This window comes from Schistocerca cancellata, chromosome 10, assembly GCF_023864275.1.
Source record: "Schistocerca cancellata isolate TAMUIC-IGC-003103 chromosome 10, iqSchCanc2.1, whole genome shotgun sequence".
Lineage (NCBI taxonomy): Eukaryota > Metazoa > Arthropoda > Insecta > Orthoptera > Acrididae > Schistocerca > Schistocerca cancellata.
In genome coordinates, this window is record NC_064635.1 from 174,123,349 (window position 1) to 174,140,260 (window position 16,912).

The window sequence follows — 16,912 nt, forward strand, 5'->3', positions numbered from 1 at the left end:
GCCAACACATTCTAAGTTGAAGATGCTACCAGTACAAAGCAAGTTAAGGAGCTAAGGCATTCATATACAAACACGCAAAGTGGCTGCAATTGTCTACTAGTTTATGAAGAAAGAAGCTGTGCTAGGCTTTCCACTGGAATTAAACTCCACACTGAAACGAGTGGCAGAAGTAACTGGTGTATCGTTTGGTTCCGTTCCGTGAATAACGAGAGAACACGAAAAAAAACCAGGGAGGTGAATTTTCGATATTTTCAAAACCTCATCAGAAAATGAACAGAATTTTAATGAGCAAGTCGTTCGCTGCGTCGTGAAATATGTGATTACAACGTTATCTCCTACCTGAATGAGAATTTCACTCTGCAGCGGAGTGTGCGCAGATATGAAACTTCCTGGCAGATTAAAACTGTGTGCCGGACCGAGACTCGAACTCGGGACCTTTGCCTTTCGCGGGCCAGTGCTCTACCAACTGAGCTATCCAAGCACGACTCACGCCCGGTACTCACAGCTTTACCTCTGCCAGTACCTCGTCTCCTACCTTCCAAACTTTACAGAAGCTCTCCTGCGAACCTAGCAGAACTAGCACTCCTGAAAGAAAGGATATTGCGGAGACATGGCTTAGCCACAGCAGTTCTACAACGTTCGCAGGAGAGCTTCTGTAAAGTTTGGAAGGTAGGAGACGAGATACTGGCAGAAGTAAAGCTGTGAGGACGGGGCGTGAGTCGTGCTTGGGTAGCTCAGTTGGTAGAGCACTTGCCCGCGAAAGGCAAAGGTCCCGAGTTCGAGTCTCGGTCCAGCACGCAGTTTTAATCTGCCAGGAAGTTTAATCTCCCACCTCACAGTGCCCTAGCTATAGATAACGCTCCTCACCACAACAAACAACTGACTCGTCGACCAGATTCAAAGTCCACGTAGGGAGAAATGATGTCTTGGTTTGGGCAAGAGTCAAGAACGGAGTTTCTGAACGTAATACGACGTGGAGAATGTATACGTTATTATCACTTACAGGCGAGGAAATTGCTTCCACAGCAAAAGATGAGTGGAAGGAATATTGTCAGGACGTAAATAAAACTGAAGAGCAGCATATTGAAAATGAAGGTTTACTGGACCAAGCGCTGGAGATGACGAAAAAGTTGGGTAGTGGTACAGATTCGAACAGTGATAGTCATGAAAGCAAAAGTGATTCACTGAAAGTGAAGATAAATGTGAATCAGTTTATACTACCGGTCGAATTGAACAAGGCACAGGTACTGAAAATCAAGAAACGTAGGGTGAATATAGATAATAAATACAATACTTTCCATAACACATTTCTCATTCTCTTTGAGAGTTGCTTTCCATTCATTCTAAACGAGGTACTAGCAGTAATGGACAGCCCGGTTGGCTGACTAGTGGGATAAGGATATCATGTAGAACAAAGCGGGAATTATATCAGAATGTTAGAAGTAGTCACAATCAAGCTACAGTAGCCCATTACAAATAGTATTGTAAGGTGCTTAAAAATGTTATTAGGAAGGCAAAGAGTATGTGGTATGCAAATAGAATAGCTAATTCACAGGATAAAATTAAAGCCGTATGGTCAGTTGTGAAGGAAGTGTCTGGTCAGCAGCAAAAGGTCGATGATATAAAGTCAGTTCGCAGTAATAACAATTCTGTTACTGATAAATCAGATATATGTACAGTATTTAACAATCATTTTCTGAGCATTGCTGGTGAATTAAATAAAAATTTAGTTTCTACAGGAAATCATATAAATTTCTTAGCAAATACCTTTCCGGGATTGATGTCCGAAATACTCCTCTGTGATACAGACAAGAGGGAGATTGAGTCAATAATTAAATCACTGAAGACTAAGGACTCTCATGGCTATGATGGAGTGTTTAGCAGAATATTAAAGAGGGAGGTTCGAACCTCCGACGGTGGGAGACCATCGACCCGTGACAAGACACCTTAGACCGCACGGCTACCCCCCGCGGCTGACAGTGGAAGATCCACAGTAGTATCTCAAACGACGAATTCTGTTATTTGCAATGTGCAGTTGTGTCTGCAGTTACTCTATAGATCTGTGAACGTCGTCTTAAGAATGAAGCTGCTGTTTACTACAAAATTGTACGATCCACATATCTATGCCTGTAAAATGAACCCGCTTACATTTCCTTATGTACGCTCGTGCCGCCTCTTACCTCTTCGCTCGTTCGCTCCACTGTAATACCTCTTCCCTTGCCTTTCTCTTCCCCTTCAGCGCATACAAGTGCCCTCGTCTGTTTGCATGAATTGTACCTGAAGTCGCATTTTTGTCTACCTTTGTGACGAATTCATGCTAATTCCATACTGCCCTGTTATTCTTTGTAGTGTTCGCTGAGTAATTTAAGCAGAGCTACGATACGTCCTATATGGTTACTGCAGTCCAGTTTCTTAGTAACCACTCCTATTTCGTTGGCGTCCAACACATTTTCACAGCCGGCACTGGAACATCTCTTCCGCCACCGTCCGAAGGCAACAAAGCCGTTTGGAATCCGTGCAAAGGAGAGTCTCGAGTCAGTACACCTGGAGGGCATTAAAGTCCTCCACCAGGGATGGAGTAGGGGATCTCCCTGGCGACTTCAAAGGCCAAGATTACTTCTTGATATGGCTGCTTAGAAGAAGTACCCCGGACCAACTTTTTAAAATTAAATTTACTGAGATTTTAGACCGCCATTCAGATTTTATTACTGTTTACACGGATGGGTCTAAACAGGGAGATTTTATGGTCTGCTCTGCTGTGTTTCCCAATACTGTCCGTAGGATAGGGCTCCCGGAGTAGTTCTCAGTTTACTATGCAGAACTGTTTGCCATTCTGAAAGGATCAGAGCATATGCGACGACACCATGGAAAGAAATTCATCATCTGCTCCGATTCCCAAAGTGCTCTACACGCTCTTGAACGGACGTACCCAGCAGATCGGATGGTGCAAGAAGTGCAGGACGCACTCCTGCTCTTGCAAAAGCGGGGTAAGGATGTAATTTTCAGCTGGGTTCCAGGGCACATAGGGATTCCTGGAAATGAACTTGCAGACGCGGCTGCCAAGGAGGCTTGCTCCGTCGCACCTCCTGCTCGCTGTTCCGTCCCCCTGCAGGCAGGCAACAACATCATTCGTGACTCGGAAGGTCATGCGTTGGTGGAAGGCTCAGTGGCTGGAAGTGAGGGATAATAAGTTGCGAGCGGTGTAGGATTCTGTCCGACCGTGGCTCACCTCCTTCCGACAACGACGAGCTGAGGAAGTAGCCCTTACACGGCTTAGAGTAGGACATTGACACATGGCTTTCTGTTACGTCGTGAGGAGCCACCAACGTGTCAGACATGTGGCACACAGCAGTCGATACGACATATTTTAACTGAGTGTGTTTTATATGCGGATTTGAGGGAATATTTAAGTTTCCCACCAGACCTGCCCTCTATTTTAACTAATAATGAGGCGAGTGTGGCTAGAGTTTTACGTTTTTGTGTGATGTCTGGACTTCTTCCCAAAATATTGGGATTGAGATCTTAATGTGTTGTAAAGTGGTTTGGTCACCCATTATTTATAAGTGGTCACCCAGCCACAGTCAATTATTTTTACCTGTTTTGCACTGGTATTTTATTTTTAATTTTATCTACCTGTTTTGATGTGCTGTGTCCAATCTTGAAATCTGAGCATTCACAATTATCGCGAACATCGGCTCTGAATTGATCCTTGTTTAACAGATATTGGCTGCACGCGTCAACATTTATTTTGGGAACGGGCGCTGATAACCTCGTTGTTGTGCGCCCTAAAACACTAATCATCATCATCATCTTCTTAGTGACAGATGACAGTGTACACATCATTAAATGGCTCCAACAGTGAAGGTATCCGCTGAAATGGTAGCACTCGGAGAAGCAGGTTTATCTGTGCCTCAAATTAGGAGATAATGTGTCGTGTCTATAGGGGGAGTGCAAACAACTCTTCACCGTGAGAAGACAAGAAGTAGCGATAAGGACCTAGCACGATCATGACAAGTTCACAACAAAATTAAAAGTGATGACAAATTCATCAGATATGCCAGTAAGAGACATAGGTTCAAAACGGCACCAAACTTCACGTATAATTGGTAGAAATGAACAAGAAAACATATTTGTTGCAACAGAAAAAAAAGAATGATGCTGGCTTGAAGAGACGTGTGGCATCGAGGAAACCCTTTTACATCCCGTAAGTAAAAAAGAAGAGATTCAAATTGGCTAGGAAACACATGAGCGAAACGAAAGCTGAAATTTTAAATTTAGCATTTGAGAAATCTTTCACGCAGTAGGATCGTACAAACATACCGCCGTTTGAGTCTCGTACAGGTTCTCGTATGGAGGACATGGTGATAGACATCCCTGGGGTTGTGAAGCAGCTGAATGGGTTGAAAATAAATAAACCGCCAGGTCCTGATAGGCAGCTGAATGGGTTGAAAATAAATAAACCGCCAGGTCCTGATTGGCTCCTTACTTAGCTTGCATTTATCGCGAATCTCTTGCCCAACGTAAAGTCCCAGTGCCAATCCCTCCACTTGGACTACCAAGATCCCACTGCTTCAGTGCCATGACGCAAATGCCAGACATTTGCCACACCAGACATTTGCCACGCCAGACATTTGCCACGCCAGACATTTGCCACGCTGGACATTTGCCATGCCCGACATTTGCCACGCCGGACGTTTGCCACGCCAGACATTTGCCACACTTGCCCCTTCACCAGGTAGCGATCGCTCAGGTAAGGGACGCCCTTCCTCGTACTTCTGCTGTCCGCTTTCAAACCGCCATCTCCACATCTTACTCGATACAATCAGTACCTTCTTCTTCGACATCTTGGCCAAATACAGAGTTTCTTTTCCGAAATTGAAATGTACGTATCTTTTGGGAAACGAGAGCAATTCCGACGATTATGTCAGTATGTAATTCGTTTTGCCAAGTATAAATATAGATCCCTCTGTCTGTACGGTATCTTCCTTTCACGCTTACTGATTGCGATAGAAACAGTCCATCGCCATGGGAGCAACAAGAAAGGTAACCCTGTAAACAGAATGCGAATGTACGCTACCCATTTCTTTTTGATCACTGCATTTGTGCCTACTTTAATTGCTACAACTGCATGCCCAAAAGACAATAAGGAAAGAAGAAGTGGGAATGTGAATGTTTGAAAAGAAGGACGATATACTTCATATTAATTTACTCTAAAATCCGATATACCTTGCGGCGAAACGTTAGTTAATAAAGTGTTGCGGGACAATGTTCAAAACATGACTGAAAGTACGTTCGTAAACAGAGATAAAAACATCTATGATTGACATGTCATCTAAAGTCGACGTACAATTTTGAACTGTTAGAAATAAGGAAATGAAGTAATACAGAATGCTATGCTTGTACCATATGTTGTTGTTCTACATCGTTTAGCTCTGGTATCTACAGGGTCATAGAGTAAGCATCCTAGGTTTTGGTGGGAAAAGCCGTAATTGTAATGATCTCCACTACAACAGAAACAAGAAGCACAACTTAAGGAAAAATAATGTAATGCGTGTTCCAGCTCACAAGCGACACTGAAGTAGTTAGTTACTGTAACTTAGTATGGACAGAGGTTATATTCCACAACCGGAATAAATTAATAACTGGCTCCTTTTACCGACCGCCGGTCTCAGGTGAAACAGTTGCTGTACATTTCAAAGAAAACTCGAGTCTCATCGTAAATAGGTACCCTAGGCATACAATTATAGTTGGCAGTGACTTCAATCTACCTTCCGTATGTCGACAAAAATACATTTTCAGACCCTACTGTAGATAAAAAAAACAACTTCCATAATTGTTCTAAATGCTTTTTACAAATTTATTTTGAACAATTAGTTCACGAGGCCATTCAAATTGTAAATGGTTACGAAAACACACTTGACCTCTTAGCCACAAATAATCCTGAGCATCACGACGGGTACAGGAATTAGTGAACACACAGTCGTAGCGAGGCTCAATTCCGTAAGAAATAAATTCACAAAAACTAAACGCGAAATATATATATTTATAAAAGCAACTAAAACTTCGGTTGACGTCTTTCTAAGAGACAGTATCCAATCCCTCCAAACTAGGTAAGTGAAGACCATATGTGGCTTAAGTTCAAATAAATAGTATCAACAGCACTAGAGAGATTCATACCAAATAAATTAATAAGATACGGAACTGATCCCCCACGGAACACAAAACACGACAGGAAAGTTGCAGCAGGAGCATGGAAAAAGGCAAGTATAATTTAGACGAGCGCAAAATCTCCAAGATTGGCGAAGTTTTACTGTGGCTCGAAATTTGGTGCGGATTTCAATGCGAGATGCATTTAATAGTTTCCACAACGAAACTCTCTCTAGAAATGTGGCGAAAAATCCGTAGAGATTCTGGTCCTATGTTAAGAAAAGCAGCGGAAAGGCTCAGTAAGTACCTTTAGTGCGGGTCGAGCGGCGAGTGAGGAGGAGGAGGAGGGGGAGGGGGACATGAGGGACCCAATCCTTCGGAGCAGGTAAAATCGTGGCAAATGTCCGCCATGGCAAATGTCCACAGTGGCAAATGTCCGCCGTGGCAAATGTCCGCCCACCCCACGACGCATCGCCGCTCTTATCCATGCAGAAGGTTAGCATACCGGCTATTGGGGAGGTCGTCATAATGTTCTGTCTGATTAATGTATTAAGGATTGGGAGACTTTTGTAGTAGGCAGATTCGGTGATACTGTGAAAATAGAAGAGTGTATGTATCAGAAGCACTACCACGGCATACTTCACTATCATACCATTTCATGTGTGTTGCGCTTAGCGAGAAAAACAGTTACAACAGGATAATGGCTGAAATATCGGTTGGCGCTCTGTAAGAAGCACATTGCATCTAATAAAAAGCTGAAGGTACTGAAAAATGTGATGAGACCGTCCCGAGGTCTGGCATGAAGTGGACAGAAATATCCGGAAAGTTCACGTAAGAAGCAATAAACATTTCTGGAATGTCGTTAAGGATGTGTGGAATCACATAGACTCGCAATACCTACAAAAAGATTGACTGCATGATGAGATTTTCACTCTGCAGCGAAAGGCCAAGGTCCCGGGTTCGAGTCTCGGTCTGGCACACAGTTTTAATCTGCCAGGAAGTTTCATTGACTGCATGCCTCGAGTTTGTGATGCACTCATTAATTACAAGGGAGGATGATTTGATGAGCTAGCGGGTATCTATTGAAATCAGTGGGAAAGTTGAAAATTTTTGCCGGACTGGGATTCGAATCCAGCTCTCTTGCTTGCTAGGCAGATGCTCTGACTATTGAGCCAATCGGGCGCAGTGATCATCGTAAGTGCACGGACTTCCCTAGCGCCGCATCCTGTCAGACCCAAATTCTCAACTTATTCTCTCACTACTAACATAGTGCCCCTTGCCCGTTATCCTCATTACTCGCGGCATTTCGCTGATTCCCGCAAGAGTTCGCGCCTGTTGTGGATCGGCGCTGAAGCGATCATTGGCCATCTCGCCTTAATTATGTATGTATGTATGTATGTGGCGTCTGTTCTTTCTTTAAATGCCGTGTGTCATTACAAACTGGTCATTATACGACTTAAGATGTCGTCCTTCAGGGTCGGGTCTGAGCTCAAACCTTAAATTGGCTACCAGACAGAGACAAAATGTACTGTATGAAAAAGCTTATTTTCGTTACTTATTTTCTGGAGCTGTATGTTGAGACATACTTGGTACCAAATCTGAATGTATATACACTGAAGGACCAAAGAAACTGGTACACCTGCCTAATATCGTGTAGGGCCCCTGCGAGCACGCAGAAGGGGCGCAACACGACTTTCCATGGACTTGACTAATTTCTGAAGTAGTGCTCGAGGGAACTGACACCATGAATGCTGCAGGGGCGTCCATAAATAAGTAAGAGCACGTGCGGGTGGAGACCTCTTCTCAACAGCATATAGCATGGCATCGCAGAAATGCTCAATAATGTTCATGTCTTAGGAGTTTGGTGGCCAGCGGAAGTGTTTAAACTCAGAAGAGTATACCTGGACCCACTCTGTAGCAATTCTGGACGTGTGGGGTGTCGCATTGCTCTGCTGGAATTGCCCACGTCCGTCAGCATGGACATGAATGGATGCAGATGTTCAGACAGGATGCTTACGTATGTCACCTATCAGAGTCGTATTTAGACGTATCAGGGATCTCACATCACTCCAACTGCACAACCCCACTCTATTACAAAGCCTCCACCAGCTTGAACGATCTCCTGCTGACATGCATGGTTCACAGATTCATGAGGTTGTCTCCATACCCATACACGTCCATGCTCTTGATACAATTTGAAACGAGAATCGTCCTACCAGGCAACATGTTTCCAGTCATCAACAGTCCACTGTCGCTGTCGATGGGCCCAGGCGTGGTGCATAACTTCTTGTCGTACAGTCATCAAGGGTACACGAGTGGTCCTTCGGCTCCGAAAGCCCATATCGATGATGTTTCGTTAAATGGTTCGGACGCTGACACTTGTTATGGCCCAGCATTGAGATCTGCAGCAATTCGCGGAATGATTGTACTTATGTCAAGCTGAGCGATTCTCTCCAGTCATCGTTGGTCCCCTTTCTGCAGGATCTTTTTGCGGCCTCACTGATATCGGAGATTTGATGTTTTACCGTATTCCTGATATTCACAGTACACCCGCGAAACGGTCGTACTGGAAAATCCCCACTTCATCGCTACCTCGCAAATACTGTGTCCCATCGCTCGTGCGCCGACTATATCACCCCGTTCAAACACACTCAAATCTCTATAAACTGACATTGTAGCAGCAGTAACCGATTTAAAAATTGCGTCAGACACTTGTGTCATATAGCCGTCGCTGAGCGCAGCGCCGTATTCAGCCTGCTTACGTATCTTTGTATTTCAATACACATGCCTGTACCAGTTTATTTGGCGCTTCAGTGTATAAAAGGCCTGTGTATGTTCAGACTGCCAGATTTTTCTCCATGACCACAGAGTGTCACCCACTGGTGGCTGTGGGGCAAGATAGCCCTTGGACTCGTGCTGTTAGTAAGGGAGTTTGGCTGCGGTGCGTGGCAGTGGGTGATCGTGGCGAGCAACAATTTGTTAAATATGCAGCAATAAATACTCTTAGGAAAAGCTATAAACTCTTCTACTTACGAACTTCGTCGTACATACACAACTGGCCATCAAAATTGCTACACCAGGAAGAAATGCAGATGATAAACGGGTATTCATTGAACAAATATATCATACTAGGATTGACATCTGATTATATTTTCATGCAATTTGGGTGCATACATCCTGAGAAATCAGTACCCAGAACAACCAGCTCTGGCCGTAATAACGGCCTTGATACGCCTGGGCATTGAGTCAAACAGAGTTTGGATGGCGTGTACAGGTAGAGCTGCCCGTGCAGCTTCAACACGATACCACAGTTCATCAAGAGTAGTGACTGGCGTATTGTGACGAGCCAGTTGCTCGGCCATCATTCACCAGACGTTTTCAATTGGTGAGAGATCTGGAGAATGTGGTGGCCAGGGTAGCAGTCGAACATTTTCTGTATCCAGAAAGGCCCGTACAGGACATGCAACATGAGGTCGTACATTATCCTGCTGAAATGTAGGGTTTCTCAGGGATCGAATGAAGGGTAGAGCCACGAGTCGTAACACATTTGAAATGTAACGTCCACTGTTCAAAGTGCCATCAATGCGAACAAGAGGTGAACGAGACGTGTAACCAATGGCGCCGCATACCATCACGATATGTGATACGCCAGTATGGCGATGACGAATACACGCTTCCAATGTGCGTTCACCGCGATGTCGCCAAACACGGATGCGACCATCATTATGCTGTAAACAGAACTTGGATTCATCCGAAAAAATGACGTTTTGCCATTCGTGTACCCAGGTTCGTCTTTGAGTAGACCATCGCAGGCGCTCCTGTCTGTGATGCAGCGTCAAGGGTAACCGCAGCCATGGTCTCTGACCTGATAGTACACGCTGCTGCAAACATCGTCGAACTATTCGTGCAGATGGTTGTTGTCTTGCAAAAGTCCCCCCCCCCCCCCCCCCATATGTTGACGTGGCTGCACGATCCGTTACAGCCATGCGGATAAGATGCCTGCCATCTCGACCGATAGTGATACGAGGCCGTTGGGATCCAGTACGGCGTTCCGTATTACCCTCCTGAACACACCGATTCCATATCCTGCTAACAGTCATGGGATCTCGACCAACGCGAGCAGCAATGTCGCGATACGATGAACCGCAATCGTGATAGGCTACAATCCGACCTTTATCAAAGTCGGAAACGTGATGGTACGCATTTCTCCTCCTTACACGAGGCATCACAACAACGTTTCACCAGGCAACGCCGGTCAACTGCTGTTGGTGTATGAGAAATCGGTTGGAAACTTTCCTCATATCAGCACGTTGTAGGTGTGGCCACCGGCGCCAACCTTGTGTGAATGCTTTGAAAAGCTAATCATTTGCGTATCACACCATCTTCTTCCTGTTGGTTAAATTTCGCGTCTGTAGCACGTGATATTCGTTGTGTAGCAATTTTAATGGCCAGTAGTGTATGAAAATGCGTTTATTGTTTCATTCATCCGACACAATTAGATGCATAACGGGTTCAGCATTATGGCTTAAATAACGGCGTGTAACATCAAATAAATCAATTTTTAATCTCTCTACGTGTTTTCATCAACCTCACTTTACTTGCAATCAACAGACGCATAGAAAACATCCAGGCAGACTTGGAGATAAAAATACTCTTAAGTAATAAATGAATAATCGAACGGTGCACTTCACTCGTTTTGGGTAAATATTTTGCTTATTCTTCGTGAGTTTAATCCTTTTCATAATCTAGGTCGTTTTCGTCAATCAGTTCATTTATTCTTCTTTTTCGTATTCTTCACTACCTCGGAGATGCTGTGTCCCATAACTGGTGTGGCGACTAGTACAAGACGTTCAAACTCAGGTAAATCTTGATAACCTGCCATTGTAGCAGCAGTAACCGATCTAAGAACTGCACCATACACTTGTTGTCTTGTATAGGCGTTGCCGACCGCAGCGCCATATTCTGCCTCTTTACATATGTCTGTATTTGAATATGCATGCCAATACCAGTTTCTTTGGCGCTTCACTGTATATCTTACCAGTTTGTGATTTAGAACCAATTAAAGACAAGATTTATTTTTTCAGCCACATATTTGGAATATATCACCAAAATTTATTGTTCAGTTTTTTTCTATTAACAACTATGGTAATTTGTTTATAGTTCATTAATTAAAGTGTCAAATTTATTAGTTAAATAACCTTACATCGCTCTTACACTGAAAGAATCCCTCTTGTTTTATTACAAAATCTAACAATAACATTTTTCATCTCTGGGAATGGAGAGAGCCGACCGATGTGACCGAGCGGTTCTAGGCGCTTCACTCCGGAACCGCACTGTTGCTACGGTCGCAGGTTCGAATCCTGCCTCTGGGATGGATGTGTGTGATGTCCTCAGATTAGTTAGGTTTAAGTAGTTCTAAGTCTTAGGGACTGATGACCTCAGATATTAAGTCCCACAGTACCTAGAGCCATTTGAACCATATGAATGAAGAGACTCTATAGATGCACTAGTTTAAAATCTTTGATCCAACAGAATTTCACTGTACCACGCAAAGCCGAAACCCAGTTGTGAAAAGAAATAGTAAATACTGTAGAGTATTGCACTAGTGCTTTGTGTGTTTTCATTCATAATGTGTAAAATATTCTACCAAGAACCGACAGAACAGTCAATCAATGCATTTGTTTTGTTGTTGTTGTGGTCTTCAGTCCTGAGACTGGTTTGATGCAGCTCTCCATGCTACTCTATCCTGTGCAAGCTTCTTCATCTCCCAGTACCTACTGCAACCTAGATCCTTCTGAATTTGTTTAGTGTATTGATCTCTTGGTCTCCCTCTACGATTTTTACCCTCCGCGCTGCCTTGCAGTACTAAATTGGTGATCCCTTGATGCCTCAGAACATGTCCTACCAACAGATCCCTTCTTCTAGTCAATTTGTGCCCCAAACTCCTCTTCTCCCCAATTCTATTCAGTATCTCCTCATTAGTTATGTGATCTACCCATCTAATCTTCAGCATTCTTCTGTAGCACCACATTTCGAAAGCTTCTATTCTCTTCTTGTCTAAACTATTTATCGTCCATATTTCACTTCCATACATGGCTACACTCCATACAAATACTTTCAGAAACGACTTCCTGACGCTTAAATCAATACTCGATGTTAACAAATTTCTCTTCTTCAGAAACGCTTTCCTTGCCATTGCCAGTCTACATTTTATATCCTCTGTACTTCGACCTGCATCAGTTATTTTGCTCCCCAAATAGCAAAACTCCTTTACCACTTTAAGTGTTTCATTTCCTAATCTAATTCCCGCAGCATCACCCGTTTTAATTCGACTACATTCCATGATCCTCGTTTTGCTTTTCTTGATGTTCATCTTATATCCTCCTTTCAAGACACTGTCCATTCCGTTCAGCTGCTCTTCCAGGTCCTTTGCTGTCTCTGAGAGAATTACAATGTTATCGGCGAACCTCAAAGTTTTAATTTCTTCTCCATGGATTTTAATTCCTACTCCGAGTTTTTCTTTTGTTTCTTTTACTGCTTGCTCAATATACAGATTGAATAACTTCGGGGATAAGCTACAACCCTGTCTCACTCCCTTCCCAACCACTGCTTCCCTTTCATGCCCCTCGACTCTTATAACTGCCATCTGGTTTGTGTACAAATTGTAAATAGCCTTTCGATCCCTGTATTTTACCCCTGTCACCTTCAGAATTTGAAAGAGAGTGTGCCAATCAACATTGTCAAAAACTTTCTCTAAGTCTACAAATGCTAGAAACGTAGGTTTGCCTTTTCTTAATCTAAGTTGTAGGTTCAGTATTGCCTCACATGTTCCCACGTTTCTACGGAATCCGAACTGATCTTCGCCGAGGTCGGCTTCTACCAGTTTTTGCATTTGTCTGTAAGCAATTCGTGTTAGTATTTTGCAGCTGTGGCTTATTATACTGACAGTTCGGAAATATTCATATCTGTCAACTCCTGCTTTCTTTGGGGTTGGAATTATTATATTCTTCTTGAAGTCTGAGGGTATTTCGCCTGTCTCATACATCTTACTCAGTAGAGGGTTGAGTTTTTGTTAGGCCTGGCTCACCCAAGGCTGTCAGTAGTTCTAATGGAATGTTGTCTACTCCCGGGGCCTTGTTTCGACTTAGGTCTTTCAGTGCTCTGTCAGACTCTTCACGCAGTATCATAACACCCATTTCATTTTCATCTACGTCTTCTTCCATTTCCATAATATTGTCCTCAAGAACGTAGCCCTTCTATAGACCCTCTATATACTCCTTCCACCTTTCTGTTTCCCCTTCTTTGCTTAGAACTGGGCTTGCATCTGAGCTCTTGATATTCATGCAAGTGGTTCTCTTCCCTCCAAAGGTCTCTTTAATCTTCCTGTTGGCAGTATCTATTTTATCCCTAGTGATATGCGCCTCTACATCCTTACGTTTGTCCTCTAGCTATCCTTGCTTGCCATTTTGCACTTCCTGTCGATCTCATTTTTGAGACGCTTGTATTCGTTTTTGCCTGCTTCATTTACTGCATTTTTATATTTTCTCCTTTCATCAGTTAAATTCAATATCGCTTCTGTAACTCAAGCATTGCTATTAGCCTTCGTCTTTTTACCAACTTGATCCTCTGCTGCCTTCACTATTTCGTCTCTCAAAGCTACCTATTCTTCTTCTACTGTATTTCTTTCCCCCATTCTTCTCAATCGTTCCCTAACGCTCTCCCTGAAGCTCTCTACAACCTCTGGTTCTTTCAGTTTATCCAGGTCTCATCTCGTCAAATTCCCACTTTTTTTCAGTTTCTTCAGTTTTAATCTACAGTTCATAACCAACAGATTGTGGTCAGAGGCCACATCTGCCCCTGGAAATGTCTTACAATTTAAAACCTGGTTCCTGAATCTGTGTCTTACCATTATATAATCTATCTGAGACCTTCCAGTATCTCCAGGCTTCTTCCATGTATACAACCTTCTTTTATGATTCTTGAACCAAGTGTTAGCTATGATTAAGTTATGCTCTGTGCAAAATTCTATCAGGTGGCTTCCTCTTTGATTCGTTACTCCCATTCCATATTCACCTTCTACGTTTCCTTTTTTTATATATATGTACTATTGAGTTCGAATCACCCATTACTATTAAATTTTCCTCTCCCTTCACTATCTGAATAATTTCTTTTATCTCATCATACATTTCATCAATCTCTTCGTCATCTGAGGAGGTAGTTGGCATACAAACTTGTACTACTGTAGTAGGCATGTGCTTCGTGTCTATCTTGGCCACAATAATGCGTTCACTATGCTGTTTGTAGTAGCTTACCCGCACTCCTATTTTTTTTATTCATTATTAAACCTACTCCTGCATTACCCCTATTTGATTTTGTATTTATAACCCTGTATTCACCTGACCAAAAGTCTTGTTCCTCCTGCCGCCGAACTTCACTAATTCCCACTATATCCAACTTTAACCTATCCATTTCCCTTTTTAAATTTTCTAACCTATCTGTCCGATTAAGGGACCTGACATTCCACGCTCCGATCCGTAGAACGCCAGTTTTCTTTCTCCTGATAATAACATCCTCCTGAGTAGTCCTCTACCGGAGATCCGAATGGGGGACTATTTTACTCCCGGGTATTTTAAACAAGAGGACGCCATCATCATGTAACCATACAGTAAAGCTGCATGCCCTCGGGAAAAATTACGGCTGTAGTTTCCTCTTGCTTTCAGCTGTTCGCAGTACCAGCACAGCAAGGCTGTTTTGGTTATTGTTACAAGGCCAGATCAGTCAATCTTCCAGACTGTTGCCCCTGGAACTTCTGAAAAGGCTGCTGCCCCTCTTCAGGAACCACACGTTTGTCTGGCCTCTCAACAGATACCCCTCCGTTGTGGTTGCTCCTACGGTACGGCTATCTGTATCGCAGAGGCACGTGAGTCTCTCCACCAACGGCAAGGGTCAGTGGTCAGGGTTCATGGAGGGGGGGGGAGGGGGAGGGCGCATTTGTGTGAGCTAGTATAATTAGCGCCACCAGGTCCGCTGTTACCTCTAGCCAGACATTCTACGTATTTTACGTTACATACGCCTGTATCCCAGTAAGCCTGTTATACTGCATATACTAGAAATTAAAATTACAGTTGTAGGGGAATGTGGGATAAATTGAATTTTACCAAAACATGGTTGCTGATATAAACTTGCAGCTTACACATTTTGAATCTACACACTATAAAATATCGCATCACATATTTTTAAGTGAAAAAGAAAGTCATGTATAGGAGCAAATGCATTTTTCTGAAGAGTTAGCTGAGGGGGCACTATGCCTGTCTCAGCTCCTTTCCTGTATATGTCATCAGAATAGAAATGGTGTATTTTTTCCTCCCAGGCAACTGTCATTCACAGTAAATTCTTAAAATCACTTTGCCATTTCAAAAATTTTATTAAGAATTACTTGTTCTTGTTTTTCACTGAACTTATTCCTTAAGTTTCCTGTTCTCTTTTTACCATCTACTGCATCTTTTTTTCCTCAATGTCTTCTTTTCACTGTGCACTACGGAACGTTATATTGGTTTGCGTATGTAACCAAAGGCTTCAGTCTTCGCCGCTTCAATCGTATTTTCCATCGCGATAGGGTCCCATGTTTGTTTCTCTGATTTGCCGGCATAGTTTCAAGGCATTTTGATGCCTTAGTATCTGAAATAGTACTCAGCGGCTGCGGCAGATCGTTGTCAACGGGATTTTTGAACTAGACGAAGTATAACAGAACAGACATATTTAAAAATATACTTAAAATCATCACAAAGGTATGAAATGACAGATGATAGCTTTGTATTAAAAAGTGTCTATAAGTCAATATGTAGTGCGATGCGTGATATGTAAGAATAGGTGACTGTCACTGGAGTAAATAGATTAAAAATTAACTGGCGGGCAAAGTGATTACCTTAGCCGCTTTTCCAGTCGAGTGGCGAGGCTGCTTTTCCCGATAAAAGAAAAAAAAGCAAGTAGCTAAATTTGTAACCCAAAAATTGTTCTTTGAACATTACTACTGTACGAAATTGTTATTCTAAATGCACGGTCTAGTCACATTAGGATGACCACCTGTCAATAAGCCTGAAGAACCACCTTTCGCAGGGCGGACGTGCACGAAGACAGTCAGCGAGGTTCTGGAAGGTACCAGCTATGATACGTAGCAGTGCCGACCCCAGTCAACACCGACTCAAAGGAAGGCCTCGGCGCTTGTTCGTGACGTCACGTCAGCTAGGCACGGCGAACGCCAGGTCTGTTGCAGGCAGAAACGCCTGGGCGTGCTTATCACTATAAATCTCTTGCTTTTGGACAAAATGTTTGGTATTGTTTTGGATTCTGCAGTTTTATTTAGATGAAAGATTTTCTTACTATCGAAAAGCTACAAATGAAGATCATAGTTCTATATTACTGAATCCTGTCGAAACAAACGTAGGTCAATATGAGAAGATGCTTTGCCCCTTTGCAAGCTTCGGAAGTTTTACTTTCAAGTAACTATATTTACTTAATCCATTTTGCTATCAAAACTTAACCCAAGCCCCTTAAAATGAATTCGTTTCGTTTATTTATTTATTTATTTTCGTTTGCATCGTCACTGGAAATGTGAACTAATTTACATGTGTAAATATCCAACTGTTGCCAGTCATTAGATTACAGTAGTTTTCAACGAAAGGAATTCCAAATAGGAACCAAAACAGCTTCATACATCGAAAATACTGCTGAGCTTAAACTTTTTTAAATACGCACACTAGAAAAG

At 42.9% G+C, this 16,912-nt stretch overlaps 1 non-coding gene across 1 annotated transcript; it reads left to right on the forward strand.

Annotated features, from left to right (window-relative positions):
- The first annotated feature begins 723 nt into the window (after nt 1-723).
- Nucleotides 724-800, forward strand: Trnas-cga (transfer RNA serine (anticodon CGA)). The gene has a single exon. It is a non-coding gene; the product is annotated as a tRNA-Ser (tRNA).
- The last annotated feature ends 16,112 nt before the right edge of the window (nt 801-16,912 follow it).